This window comes from Ochotona curzoniae, unplaced genomic scaffold, assembly GCF_017591425.1.
Source record: "Ochotona curzoniae isolate NIBS_2020 unplaced genomic scaffold, NIBS_Ocur_1.0 contig_66, whole genome shotgun sequence".
NCBI classification, from domain to species: domain Eukaryota; kingdom Metazoa; phylum Chordata; class Mammalia; order Lagomorpha; family Ochotonidae; genus Ochotona; species Ochotona curzoniae.
Window position 1 is genome coordinate 9,768,144 of NW_024466512.1, and position 14,862 is coordinate 9,783,005.

A 14,862-nucleotide genomic window follows, 5' to 3' on the forward strand; every position below is an offset into this window, starting at 1 on the left:
CCCTGTCCTTGCGGAGCTGTCTCATTGGGGTAAAGTAGGTCAACTCAGTAGAAAACTGAGAGGAAGAATGTCTCACACTGGCATTTTAACTAGAAACTCTTTTCCTCGATCCATCTATTTCATCAACCATCCATCTACCCACTCATCTACCCATCTATCCACTTATCCATCAAACTATCCATTCCATCCAAACATTCATCAATCCATCCACCCATTGTTGACTGAATATTTATGTGTGAGGCTAGCCTCAACACTGAAGAAACACTCGGTCTTCCCTCCTATGGCTATGGAAGAGTCTGAAAGTGGGTATATAAAGAGTAGACAAGCACAGGACCTTGTGGCAGGGTTGTCACTCAGCAAAGACACAACCCAGAGCCTTATGTTGTCCTACAGAGGGGGACAAGAAGGACACTAAAGGCCCCCCATCTGGGGCATCACCCCGTCCTTGCCATGACCTTGATTTTGAGCCATGATTGACTGACAGGATGGCCAGAGTGTTCACTGATGATCACACGCCAGGCCCAATGTTCAGTGCTTTTCATGGACTCCTCTTATTTCTTCCCACATCCTCTCACTCAGGAGGAGAGAGGATGCCCAATCCTGAGAGGCCCAGATGTCAGCATTCCTTTGCTTTAGGAGCAGTGGGCAAGGCTGTAGCTGCTTAAGGATTCTATTTGCAAACTGCCAAGGTCTCAGATGAGCTGTGTGGTACAGATGAAAGATGTAGCATTATGCAATTGTCCATAAATTCAGTCGGCAACTATGCTAAGGCAGTGGAGAGGAACCAGAATAGGCACTAGACTTGGAGCTGGAGTTCAATCCTCTGTCCACCACCTCCCACATCCTTTAGCAAGTTCTTAGTTTACTGAGGCTTATTTTACTAGCCCACAGAATGGTGATAATGCTATCCTACTAATGGGACTATTTGATTTTTTAAATATTTATTTTACTTGAAAGTCATAGGCATAAAGAGAGGGTGGGGGGAGACAGAAAGATCTTCCATCTTCTGGATCCGTCTCTAAATGGTTACAATGAGCAGAAGCCAGCAGTGTCTGGGTCTCTCTAGTGGCTGCACATGGGCCCAAGTCTTTGGGTCATCCTCTGCTGTTTTCCCAGGCCATTAGCAGGGAGCTGGACCACAAGTAGAACAGCTAGGACATGAACTTGGCCCCATATGGGATGGTGACACCACAAAGAGGCTTAGCTGGTTATACCACTGTGGTGCCCCCATGTCAGAATTTTTAACCAAAAAACCCCACATTTTTTGCATAAATTGGTGGCTACATCTCTCAGGAGGCGGGGAGACCTTCTGAAAAGCTGAGAGGGTAGATCAGAGTAGAGGCCCTGAAGGTCTGATTGGGAGAGGGGACATCATAATGAGAACAATGGCTAGGAACAACATTGAAGTGCTGAGATCAGCAGAACCTGGCATCAACTAGTACCTACTGGCACCTATACGTGTGCTCCCTCCCATGACAAGAGGCACTGAGACCACTAATGGAGTCCAGGGTGTTCATCACTGACCTTAAAATCAAGAGATTACCATGGGTTATCAGAGTGCACCCAAAGTCAGCACAGGCACTCTTGAAAGTAGAGAAAGGAGGGGGCTGGTGCTTTAGCTCAACTGGCCAATCTTCCATCCCCAAGTGCCAGCATCCCATATGGGTGCTGACTCGTGTTCCAGCTGCTCCACTTTTCATTCAGCACCTTGCTCATGGCCTGGGAAATGATCAGAGGATAGCTCAAATTCCTGGTCCCCTATACCCACATGGGAGACCTGGAAGAAACTCCTGGCTTCATACTGGCCCCAGCTCTGACTATCACAGCCATCTGGGTAGTGAACCAGCAGATGGAAGGTCTTTCCTTTTCTCTTTAAATCTTTCTTCACAGGAGAGAGAGAGAAGGACTAAGAGGTTAGGTCAGTGTGCTGCTGCATGACATTCAGCCCACAACTGGCCTCAATGGTGAATGAGGAAAGAGCAGCCTGCAAAAGCCAGAAAAGACAAGGGAACAGACTGGACACCCAGAGCCACAGGAGGGAAGACAGCCCTACTGACCTTGACTTTAGCCCTATGGGGTTGGTACATGTCAGACTTTTGACCTACAGAACTATGAGATACATTTGTGCTGCCTGAAGCCCCTGAGTTTTTAGTAATTTGTGGTAACAGCTGTAGGGAAGCTAAACAGTAGCTGTTCCAAATAAAGAGGCTGAGGACTTTAGGAAGGAAGAGGACTGTGGAACACGTGTGAGATGGTGGTGATGCGCGCACACAGACCTGCAGGCCAAGTGATGCATGATACCCACTGGACGGAGTGAAGGGACGCAGGCGAGTCCCGCCTCCCTCACTGTGTTCCCATCTGTGACGGGCGACCTCCCTGACACCTGGGATGATCTGACTCCATGAATGCTCCTTTGGGTTTTGCAGCTGCAGTTGTGGCAGCAACTCCCACTGGGTCTTTTTCTGCCTTCGAGATCACAGAAAGGACAAAGGATTCTCTTACCATTGACTTCTCAGAGAAACTTTTCTGCTCAGACGAGTGGCAAAGAACGCTTACCATGCCTTCCGTAGAGACAGGACACTTGAGGGGACTTGAGACTCCTCACCATCGGCAACGGAAAGGGGATCTCCTGAGTACCTGGAAATCCTCTCCTCTGAGTCAGGCACAGAGAGCATCCATTTGCTGGAGAACTCGCTTGATTAACCACCTCCTTATTCGTACGCTTCCTTCTGGTGAATTAAGGCTTCAGAATCCTACTGAAAGCAAAGCCCCAAGCAGCCAACGCCAGTTGAGCTGAACATGAAGATAAGGTGACCTGGGGTTGCAATATTGCTAATGTCAGCATCCTTGAAGCTATACATACCTTTGGGATTAGGTAGGATCTTAAAATGGTTCCAATCCCCGGCCCAGCGCAGTAACCTTGTGACTAGGGTCCTTGCCTTGCATGTGCTGGGATCCCATATGGGCACCAGTTCCTGTCCCAGCTGCCATGCTTCCCATCCAGCTCCCTGCTTGTAACCTGGAAAGGTGGTAGAGGATGGCCTGAAGCCTTGGAACCCTGAGCCCATGTAGGAGACCCAGAGGAAGTTCTTGACTCCTGGCTTCGGACTGGCTCAGCTCCAGCCATTGTGGCCCCTTGGGGAATGAATCAACAGATGGAGGATCTTCCTCTCTGTCTCTCCTCCTCTCCATGTATCTGACTTTCCAATTAAATAAATAAATAAATGTGTTTAAAATAAAAGGTTCCAATCCTGATTGGCAAGCTGGGCTAACGAGTTCAACATGGCTCTGGTCGAGGCTCCTAGTTTCAACCAATAGAAATCAACCCTGGCTGAGCAGAAAAAATATCAAATCCCTACTGATAGTTTTGAGTTGCACACAAAAAGAAACAGGAAGCAGAAGTTCCCAGTGTCAACACACTCAGGTTGATGCCACGGGAAAAATCTTGGTGGAAACATCGCTGTTGGTACTATCTGGCACTCCCCACCCCTGCCGCCCTGCCACCGCTGCCACTTTGGATCCCTCTGAAAATTCTCAAGCAGCATCAGCTGTTTGAGTGTAGGTTCAGTGCTGCCCCCTGGTGGCCGTGAGCGGAGAAAGGCCTCTGTTTCACCCCATCATCATCAAGGAGCTGGAAGGTGGGGAGTGATGGAATCACTCCAGCACCAGTGGTTTCACTTGCTAGATTCCCGTAAGTCTGCAGTCTCATGTACTCATAATGTGCTGTAGAATGTTCCTGATGGAAAACATCTGAGATCCACTATTCCATTGTCTGGTTCCCCGAAGCTCAGAGGGGCTGATAGTTAGAGACAGGACTAGAATGCCAGCTGCCCGGATCCTCAGCCCGTCTTTCTGCCCCACATCACTCCCTCTAGCTGGCAAGTGGCCTGCCACAGGCCAAGGATGCAAACATTGACATGGTGACCAAAAGACACAGCTGATCCAAGACTGGAAGAATTTCTTGAGATTTCAAACTTTGTTGGTAAGGGATGAGTAATGGCTTTATGTGAGTCAACCGGAGTTTCACTTGAAGACACTTATGCTTCAGCAAAGCAAGCCCCTGTTGGGCTCTCCATACCTGAGAACATGATGCCCCCTCCTCTTCCGACCCAGGGTTGGGTTCCTGGAGAAGACGCTCTGCTTGAACTACCATGAGGGTCTCAGAGCATCAGGGAGCCACACTCCCTAGAGGAAGAGGAGGAAATGCAAGCAGCAGGGGACTCTGTCAGACGGTGGAGCTGGACCTCCTGGAGATCTTGCAGTTTCCCACACAGCCTCATAGCTTTTCTAGACAGGGTGGTGAGCAGTCCCCCTAGCTTCTACTGAGCCATTTGCTTGAGGCTTGAGCTTCCTCAATCCTGCGAGAATTGAGTCCAGGAAGCACTTCTGCAGAAGTGGCCTCCTCTGGTCGTACCTAGTGCTGGACCACAGGAAAAGCAAGACCCAGCAGCACAGCTGAGCCCAACTTCAGCACTCGGAATGGTGCCTGTCTCAGATGCTTCCCTTCCTGGGACCCTCAGAGGCCATGCGTCCTCCTAAGACCCTCTCTCCACAAAGGGTCCACCATGCTGGTTCTCCTGGGAGTGGGGGGCTCAGCCCTGCAAGGCAGTGCTTATAGCTTATAGAGTCATTTTTTATATACCACAGCCCAAGCCAGCTAAATTGTCTCCTAGAGATCTTAGTCCTGTGACTTCATGAAAAGCGATAACTAGACCGTGGCAGGAGCAGTGGCAATGGAAGCAGAGAAGAGCTGAGTTACCACACTGGGGAGGGCGCACCTGCTCCTGTGTCATGGCTGTGGGGAAGAATGGGGGGGGCTCCTAATGAAGCAACCCAAGACTCTAACTGACCTGTTTTCTCTGTTGCCTGTGATCCAAAAGATTCTCATCAGCACAGAGCCAAGGAGACAATAGGACGCTCTTATCCAGCTGACCCAGATCTAACATTGAGGTGATAATGTGAGCAACAGGCTAATCCAAATGCTCTCTTCAGTCTGGCTTAGAACACTGGCAAGGTCAGAGCCTAAGCAGTGATTGTACAGTAAGAACATCTTCTCAATGAAGTATCAGGCTCCAAAGTCTCCACTCTTTGCTTTTCACAGCTACTAACAAGCCTTTCTTCCCTGCCCACATAGGAACACACAGACTCCAGTGAGTTACCAAGGTTTCAGGAGTCACAGCTCCTGCTCTGCACACTTGAGTGTGGTCTAAACACAAGTAGTCCCAGGACCTATAGCCTACCTTGCATGTGCTGCTCCAGACCTGCCCAGCACCTTTCGGTGGGCCACCTGCTGCCCCAAGTGCCCACTCAAGTTCAGGATTGTGAGAAATGCCATGCCATAGGATCAACATTTGCCTGGTTACAAAATGTTGGAAAATGGCTCTGGATTGTTAGCTGCCTCTGCTGCCTCGCAGAGAGGATGTTTAGCTACTGTCTCTGCAGGGACTGGGATAAGGCAGCTCCTGGGGTCTGGGTCATCACTGTAGAGGAGCAGTTCTCAAATGGGGATGATTCTTCCCCAAAGTCACTGCAGGGGATACGTGACATGTCTGGGGACGTTTTTAATCATAACTGGGGGATCTCGATGCCCTGGGTATTCACGGAGATGACTGGAGGCAAGATTTTTGTCTTCATTTAAGAATTTCAGACTTGAGACAGACAGTAGTGGTAAGCAAGGGAGCCAGGTTTAGGCAGGTACTGCATCTGTGGGCATGGAAGGGCACATCTCCAGATGGAGCTGAGCCCAGTCTACATTCGGAGTGGGGTGTGGATAGGCATGGGGACCTACTGCTTCCCACCGCTTCAGCTAGACAAAGGTTTTCCTGAAGGCAGCATAGATGGGGTTCCTCCCAAGGTTTTCTTGCCCAAAGATGTCAAGCTGAACAGCCCTCTTGGTTGCCCAGTACAGATGATTCTCTTTGGATGCTTTTCTTGGAGACAAGGTTGGGAGCACCAACAAAGTTACTGGGGGATGGTGAGGACATTGTAATGTGAAGTGCTACACTGCTTGCCAAGGCTCCTGCATTTCTTAGGAGCTTTGTTGACTTGAGCCCCTTTCATACACGCAGGCTCATTTCCATCTTCCTACCAAATGCAGGCACCTACTGAGAGGACACCAGGGATGCTACCAAGTACTCAGCAAAGTGCACCACAGCGCCCTCCAGTGCACAACAAGTTCACCAGCCCAGATGTCGATAAAACAGGCTAGGGAGACTCCGCTGCAGGGTGCTGCTATGGTTTGGTGTCAGTGACCGCCCCCAGCCCCTTCCATTCCAAACTTGGATTCACTGATATGGAAGACCCTGAGTACTAGCCACCCCAACATCTACCAACTGTTGCCAAGAAAACAGCCATCCAATTTAGGCTTGGTCATTGGGAACCCTTCTCTCATACTTAGAGTGTTTCCAGAAAAATAAAACAAGCAAACAAACAGAAAAACAAGTAACCTTTGGTGGGTCCTGACTCCCAGCAGCAATGTGATCCAAAGCCACTGCCTTCAGGAAGGTTTCCCTTCCCCTACAGAACAAATCCCCCTGCCCTGACTCAGGGACTGCTGTTCTGTATTATGTATGTGTGGTTCCATCAAATTGTGTTTCATTTGTTTATTTACTTCCAAGTGACTTGGAGTGACTATGGATTGAAAGTATGGCTTGGGGCACTGTAGCACAGCAAGTTAAGCCCACTATTGACAATGCTGAAATTTCATATGAGCCCCTGTTTGACTCCTAGCTACTCCATTTCCAATCCAGCTGCCTGCTAACAGTGCTTGGAAAAAAGCAGAAGATGGCCCTAGTGCTTGAGCCCTACCATCCATGCGGGAAGCCCAAAGAGAGTGCCAGGCTCCTAGCTTTGGCTTGGATTACTTGGGGAGTGAGCCAGTGGATGGAAGATCTGTTTCTCACTCTTTCAAACAAATAAAATAAATGTTTAAAAGAAGAAAAATGAGAAGAAAAGAAGTTAGGTCTTATACTTCTCCTAAGGCCAAATGTTAATGTTCTAGTTACATAACATAATCTTGCCACATAGGAAACCACCCCAAAACTTAGTCATTTTCAATAACAATCGATTCACTTCATGGTTCTATGAGTCAGAAGTTCAGGCAGGACTCAGCTTGGTGATCCTTCAGTTCTACATAGACTCACCTGGGTGTCTCAGCAATATTCAGTTGACACCTGCATAGGCTGGGGATCCAAGACCACCCGTTACATGGCTGGTGTCTTGGTGGTCCAGCTAGATGGCTGTCCTCAGCTGGACCGCATGGCCATTCCAGAAGAGCACTGATCTTCTTATATGGCAGAAAAAGGCTCCAAATGCAAATGTGACAAGAAGACCACAGCACAACTGAAAAGTGGGATTTCCTTCCAGCTGCAATCTGGTCACACAAATCCAAAAGAACCACCCAGATTGACAGGTAAGGGAATAAGCCCCCTCTTATTGATGTGAGGCCATGAAGAAGAGAAGACATTGGCCATACTCACCCTAGAGACAATCTTCCCAGCCTAGTACAATAACTGCTCAATGGATAGTTGACAAATAAATTGATTCATATAAAGAGAGATTAGCCCTACTGAGTTCACACAGTTGACATAATAGTTAAATAAAAATGAAGTGTATGAAAAATAAGAAAGCTGTACAATGAGGTCATGGTTTCCCATGGGAGAAAATCTACTCTGGTTTGCAGATGAAGGTTTGTGGGGCTCAGAACAGGCATCACTAGTCAATCACAGCTCTTCACTGTAAAAGGTAATTATGGTCTCAGACACCTGCTCAGTGGACACTCCAGATACCTGCAAGCAACTGGTCCAAGTTCATACTTATTTGCTATCCCGTAGCTCCCTAAATTCATGTTGTAAATTATCTTCCAGGGCCCAGGCTTTTAGCTTCTTAAAATGCACTCAAACAAGTTGCTTCCATTTTTTAAAAATAGGAAAAAAATGCATAAAATTAGGGGGAGGAAATGACATAATCCAATATCATCACCTCACTCCCCCTGCAAAAAATTGGATTTATGATGGAAACAGAGACTAATGATGGTGGTGAGTTCTGTCATTGTGAATTCTACAAAAGCACGCAAGAGTAGCAGTAGGACATAAAGGTGACGATGGGTTTACCTTGAGCTATTTTCCTTTGTGCAAACTCCCTTTGAAGGTGAACAGGCCAGAACATGTATGCCTGCATGGCTGACAGCCACGTGGGCTGACCACTTTCTGGTTCACACACATCATCATTCCCACATTCCCCTAATGCTCACCCTGCATGCCTTTCAACTTTTTAGGGATTCTGGAAAATACATTTTAGGGGCTCCACTGCAGTCCTCAGGGTAAGACTAGGGAGAAGAGTCTCAGAACGCTCCCAAGTTCTATAAGTGCACTCTGAGAACTGCCTGCTGAGTATGCGAGGCCAGGGGAAGCAGTCCTGAAAGGGCTGTTTACCCTTTGCTCCCACCGCTGCCTGCTAGCAAAACAGCAGCTGGAAAGGACCCATAGGGGCTGGAAGTCTGACAGAATTTGAAGCTAGGAGACTTAGGTTCATTGACTTCTCAGAAATGTCACTGAGCATCAGCCAGTGACTGCAGCCTCGGGGAGGGCAGCAGTCCGGAAGCTGAGCAGACCCAAGATGGGGCGGATGAGAAGCTGAGTGTTCTCTCTTCCCAATCGTACCAGGAGCCCCAGGCAGAAAAGAGAAGGGAAGAATTGGACAGTCTGCTTCCTGATGCCGTCAGCTTCTCGGTTTATCAAGTGTTGGGCCTGGGTTCATGCCTCATGAAGCAGAGCTTCATGCTATCTGCTTAGAAACAACCCCAGGGAGACAGGAAACGAAGCCTGCAGACCATGCCCTGCGAAACATCCCCTGCACTCGGAACTCCACAGACAATCCCATAGCGGAGCTGTTAGATATTGTTCTTGTGCTGCCCACAGGGGAAACTAAGCAGCCTGCCCAAGCCTTTCCTATTAGGAAGAGGCAGCCAGGGAATTCACACACACAAAATCAGGCTGTAACAGCGAGGTGACCTACCTCTCTGGAAGATGAGGATGGTTGAAAGATGTTGAAGCTGAGCAATTCAGTAAGACTCTCTCTCTCCCCTGGCCTTTAATAACACTTCAGGAGCAGGACTTTACTGCAAGGAAACAAATGGACCAGAGCTGCAGTTTAAGCCACAGGCAAATCTCATTTGACGTGGAGCATTTTATCAATTGAAAAAAGCACGATACATGACAATGTCATTACCATGAGTATTAAAATGAACAGAAGATGATCTATTACCTATACACTCATCCGTGTATGGCAACAGCACCAAGACATCTGTAAGAATGAGGATTATGGCTTTCATGATGCCCTGGGGCCACGGGAGAGGTTCACAAAAGGTTTCAGATGTGTCTGATTCTCTTCTTAATTTTTAAAAATATGTATTTATTCTTTTTGGAAAGGGAGATTTACAGAGAGGAGAGACAAAGAGAAATATCTTCCATCTGCTGAGTCATTCCCCAAGTGGCTGCAAAGGCCAGGGATGAGCTGGTTCAAAGTCAAGAGCCAGGGGCTTCTTCAGGTTCTCCCACATGGGTGCAGGGTTCCAAGGCCTTGGGCCATCTTCCACTGCTTTCCCAGGTCACAAGCAGGGAGCTGGAAGGGAAGTAGAGCAACTGGGACACAAACTGTTGCCTATATGGGATCCCAGCACATGCAAGGTGAAGATTTAGCTGCTGGATCATCACACCAGGCCAGTAGGCTTTGTTTTGTTTCCTAGGATAGAAATCCAGCACTGCGTTGCTTCTCGCTTTTGTAATGGGCAACAATAGCAAGGACTCAAATTCCCTTACCCTTCAGTGTGGGCTGGATCTGATACATTGGAAGCCAAAGGAGCAGTTTCCCCACCACCAGACCCGTACCAGTTGGGCTCTTTCATGACCCTGATCTCTGGACAGAATTCCTGACACCATGACATTGCTGGGAGGAATGCCTGTTGCTATCCCCCAACTGAGTCCCTTGGCAAGACTTGCTTTGAACCTGCACATGGTCACAACACCTTCCTCGGATAGCTGCACCCAATGGCACCAGTTTATGCGGATGTGGGAATAAAAATGCCCAGTGCCCACTCAGCTCTGCAGCCACGTCAACTCCAGGACTCTTGGAGGTTGGTGAAATACTCACATTGCAGCTCAGCTTCTCACTCCACCCACTCCTGCACCTACAACTCCTCGATGAGGTGGCAACCAAGCATGGTCCCCAGTAACCATTCTCCATCCCAGGGCATGCTCCCAAGGAAGTGGCCCAGAATACGGTCTGGTTCACAAGAATGGCTCTCATGCAGTAGAGAGGAATGCTGTGTACGACATTGTGAGTAACACAGGGAGTGGTCAAGCAGGCCCAAGAAGTGACAAAGGTTTCCTGGAGGTGGGAATCAAGCTGAACCTTGAAGGATGGGAGAATTAGAATTTAATCCATCATAAAAGGGAGCAAAGTATGAATCCATCTACCACTTGAATAAACTTTGGAAACACTACAACCAAGTGAAAGGGTCACAAAAAGCCTTATCAATGATTCTGTGCAGAAATTCCCAGGACAGGAAATGTTTTGAACAGAAAATAGACAAGTGCTTGTTTGGGTCTGTCTGGTAGCATGGGAATGAAGGAACTAGACGGGGATTCCTAAAGGGGCCAGGGTATATTTTGGAAAGTGACTATGGTAAGGTTAAACAGATCTGTGAGTAACTTAAAATTATTGACTCTTGTGCTTGAGCTAGATGGGTCATGTTTTGCAGGTGAGATCTCAGTAGAGGTTGTTTCTTGAAAGGCAGGAAGGAATAAGGGGCACTGACAAGGGAGGTGTGGAGAGACTCAGAGTTGGACAGAGACCTGAGACCCTGTGGGAGCCCTGCAGCAGACCCTGGGGCTGGGCCTCTGACAATGTGCAAAGTAGATGGAGAGGCTGGAAGTCTGCCTTGGACTAAAAACAGCTCCCAGGCACAGGGGAGGAGGCAACGGAAGATGAGCACCACCTGCCAGCTGGGGCCCTCAGCATCCACGGGGAAAGGCTCAGGGGTGGCACCTGGGAGGTGGACACTGGCCAAGGGACTATGCAGACCAGCATTTCTTCCCTGTCCCCAGTGGCTACTATGGCCAACTGGACCCCTCCCCCACAGCAATGGGGGAGCAGTGGCCTTAGCCCTACCTTCCCCCACTTCCGTTGCAGACCTCTGGACACGGCCCAGTGAGGCCCCAGAAAGAACACTCAAGACAATTCAGGAACTTCAACCCTTAGTGTGAACTCGTTCTGCCTCCTTTGGCCTGGATGTTGTGTGATTTGGGACAAGTCACCTAACTCCAGTGGGGGAAGGGGACAGAAGTAGAGTAGCAGCATGGTTAGGATCCTGAGTTCTGCAATCATGTGTGGCTGGATTTTTAGCCCAGTTCCACCTGGGACTTGACCTCCCTAAGCCTTGATTTCCTCTTCTACACCTGCCTTGTGGGCTTGCGGAAGAGCAAAGGGAGAAGTGTGTTAGTGTAAGGAAAGCTCCTGGCTCAGAGCCGCCTAGACACCTTGTACATTGTGCCACACCCACAGGCCTCCCTTCTCTCTTTTCCCTTCCTTCTACATGTGGTGACTGCTGAACACTTCCTCATTTCTGTTTGCACTTCAGTTACCTGTTCCCATCACACAGCTCTCTAAGACTCTTGCCTCCCAATCTCCCCATCTCAAAAGCTACTACTTCAGCCCTTTGCTTTGCAATACTATTGATACACTTGCTATTGCATTAACCTTAGAACGTGAATCAATTGGCCAACAGAGATGTTTAAGCCTGTATCTGGAAGGGTAGTTCTCTCAGTCTTGCTAAAACAGATCCAGAGAAGCTAGATCAAGCAATGGAGAGGAGGAATCCAAGAAAGGCAGCCTCTCAAAACTGGGGCCAAAGAAATCCAGCTGCTGAGTTTAAAACTGTGATCGATGTGCACCCTGGTGTTGGCAAACAGTGCTCTTACTCCATCTTAAACCATGATGCGGCTGGTACTGCCTGGCCTGGCAAGAGGTTCGGTTATCAGACACAGATCAGTACTGACATCCAGTGGCCACAGGAATTAGCTTTATCACCCAGATAAACGAATGATGGTGGTCGACAGCAACCAACTCTGTGCACTTGGAGAATTACGTGTCTTGCAGCCAAAGAACTCTAGCCTAGAGGTTATCTGAATGCTGACCCAGAGTCAGAGGAAGAAACGGGACCACTATGCACAAAGGGGAAAGATCACAAAGAATAAAACCCAGTGGCTTGCTGGCCTTCCAGGAAACACACTGGAGTTTGAGCTAGAAATCTTGAGTCCAATCCTGGCACACCACCTGCGTCACCTTGAATGAGACCCTTGAACTCTTTGCTCTTGAACTTCCCCCCTTGTTGGTGAGGCTGATGCCTGTTGTGCTGCCAGCCTCAGGGGTTGTGGTCACACCCAACAGGCAGGCATGCAAAAGCAGTTCCCTGTAGAGCTTTTGGGGAGAAGGTGATGATCTGCAGGGCAAAGCAGAGCTAGTGGGGAGATGCTAGCAAGTACCAGGACACTGGGCACTTGGTCAGACGCAAACGATTTGGTCAAATGGCAACGTAGCCAATTGCTAATTCCCCACAAGCCCCCAGAGACACAGCTGTGGAATGCTGTGATCTTGGCAAACAGGGTATTCTGTTCTCCAAATTTTGATCTCTGGGATAAATGCTGAGACTGCCTTGAAGGTACAGAAATGATACATCAGTGGATGGTGTGATGGTTCAACTGACCAATCCTCTACCTGCAAGTCCTGGCATCCCATATGAACACTAGTTCATGTCCCAGCTACTCTACTTCCCATCCAGCTCCCTGCTGATGGCCTGGGAAAGCAGTTGAGGATGGCCCAAAGCCTGAGACCCTGCACATACGTAGGAGACCTGGAAGAAGCTCCTGGCTCCTGGGCCTGAAGCAATAGTGCAGCAATTAAAGTCCTCACCTTGAATGCGCTGGTATCTGTTGGGGTCCGTGCAGGGGGTGTGGGGGACATGAAGGTGTGAAGAGTATTGTTCCATTGCAGGCAGGGCAGCAAGGAACTTCCCGCTGTTTGGCAGGGCCCGGCGGATGTCTCTACAATCACCTGAATGCAGCTCCACCTTCCTTTGCATGGACACCAGACCACCCTGAGGAAGAATTCTAATCCATCCAGGCATTGTTTGCTACTGTGAGGCTGGCCTTTTACTCAATATGAGCTTGGAGGATAATGTCAATAATAATGTCTTGCAAAAGGGTCTTCTATTATTCATACTGTCTTGGCTGTCCCCATTGACCATATGCTAATCAAGGGACCTATATTTAGGGTTTCATTCTTTCCTCAGTCTTTAGGTTCCCCTTTTCTTTGTGATACAAGATTGAGTTGTAGAATAAGAATTGTAGCAGGAACTTATATTATTTTTAGGTAAACAAATGGCAGAATTATCCTTAGAAACACCCGCTTGACCATGACATAAAAAGTTTGAGCCAGAGTTCGACTGTTTCTATGTAAATAAAGCAGACAGCTTTCCCGCATTGTCCACTATGATCATGAAATCCTAGTGGTCCATCTTTCTTTCCTCTTTACGCCTCATCCACACACCCTTCTCAAGTTCTGAACTCAGCTGGAGCTGGACTCCGGCAGGTATCCCATATGCGCGCTGGTTCGAATCCCAGCAGCCCCGCTTCCCATCCAGCTCCTCATTGTGGACTGGGAATGCAGTCGAGAACGGCCCAAAACTTTGGGACCCTGTGCCTGCACGGGAGACCTGGAAGAAGCTCCTGGCTCCTGGCTTTGGATTGGCTCAGCTCCAGTCATTGCAGCCACTTGAGGAGCGAACCATTGGATGGAAAATCTTCTTCTCTGTCTCTCCTCTTCTCTGTACATCTGTTTTTCCAATAAAAATAAATAAACCTTAAAAGAAAAAGAAGAAGCTCCTGGGTCCTGGCTTCAGATCAGCTCAGCTCCAGCTATTGTAGAAATTTAGGGAATGAACCAGTGAATGGAAGATCTTTCTCTGTTTCACCTTCTCTCTGTAAATCTGCCCTTCCAATAAAAACATGAATAATTGTTTTAAAGAAATGAAGTGCGATACATTAAGCAAGTTTTTGTCTTAAAATCACTCAAAAGAAAAATGACTCATCGTTAATGAGCCTGTTAAAGGAAGCTATTGTTAAAAACAAACTGGATTTGAACTATACTACTGCAACAATGTGGAGAAATCCAACATGGGGGGAGGGCATGGGGAGAGGTTGGGGGAATCCCAGAGCCTATGAAACTGTGTCATAAAATGAAATTAAATTTTAAAAATGTTTCTTGAAATAAATAGACAGCTAACTGTAAAAAAAAATAATAATAACAAACTGAAGGGCTACATACCTTTTTTAAATTTCCTTCCAATTCATTTCTTACATTTCCACTTGAATTTGGCCAAAGACTTGGATTGCAATGGCTCTCTTACTAAAATGATGGGATGGCCAAAGGCAAAAACACAGTGTATGCACAGGCAGAAAACAGAGCAATGCTGTTTGGGTCTCACACAGAACATGGTGCTATCATCTTTCATAAATTACCACAGCAGAATTTTAAAAAATTTATTCTCCCTAGCTGACCTTAATTTAAAAGAAGCAGGTGTGGGCATTTTGTGCAGTTGTTGTCCTCTCAATAATTTTATTTATTTAGTTAGTTACTTGAAAAGTAGAATTACAGAGAGTCATAATGGCTAGGGCTGGGCCAGGCCAAAGCCAGCAGCCAGGTCTCCCTCGTGGGTGCAGGGGCCCAAGGACTTGAACTTCTATCACTTTAATGAATGTCAGCTACAATCGACAACTCCCACTTGTCCTGCAAAAGACAGCATCT

General features: G+C 47.9%; 1 long non-coding RNA gene across 1 annotated transcript in view; it reads right to left on the minus strand.

Annotated features, from left to right (window-relative positions):
* LOC121164119 overlaps positions 1 to 14,862 on the minus strand; it is a 63,880-nt gene that overhangs the window by 8,015 nt on the left and 41,003 nt on the right. Inside the window, exon 4 of the long non-coding RNA XR_005885026.1 lies at positions 9,016 to 9,118. This is a non-coding gene — a long non-coding RNA (uncharacterized LOC121164119). The remainder of the gene's footprint in view (positions 1 to 9,015; positions 9,119 to 14,862) is intronic.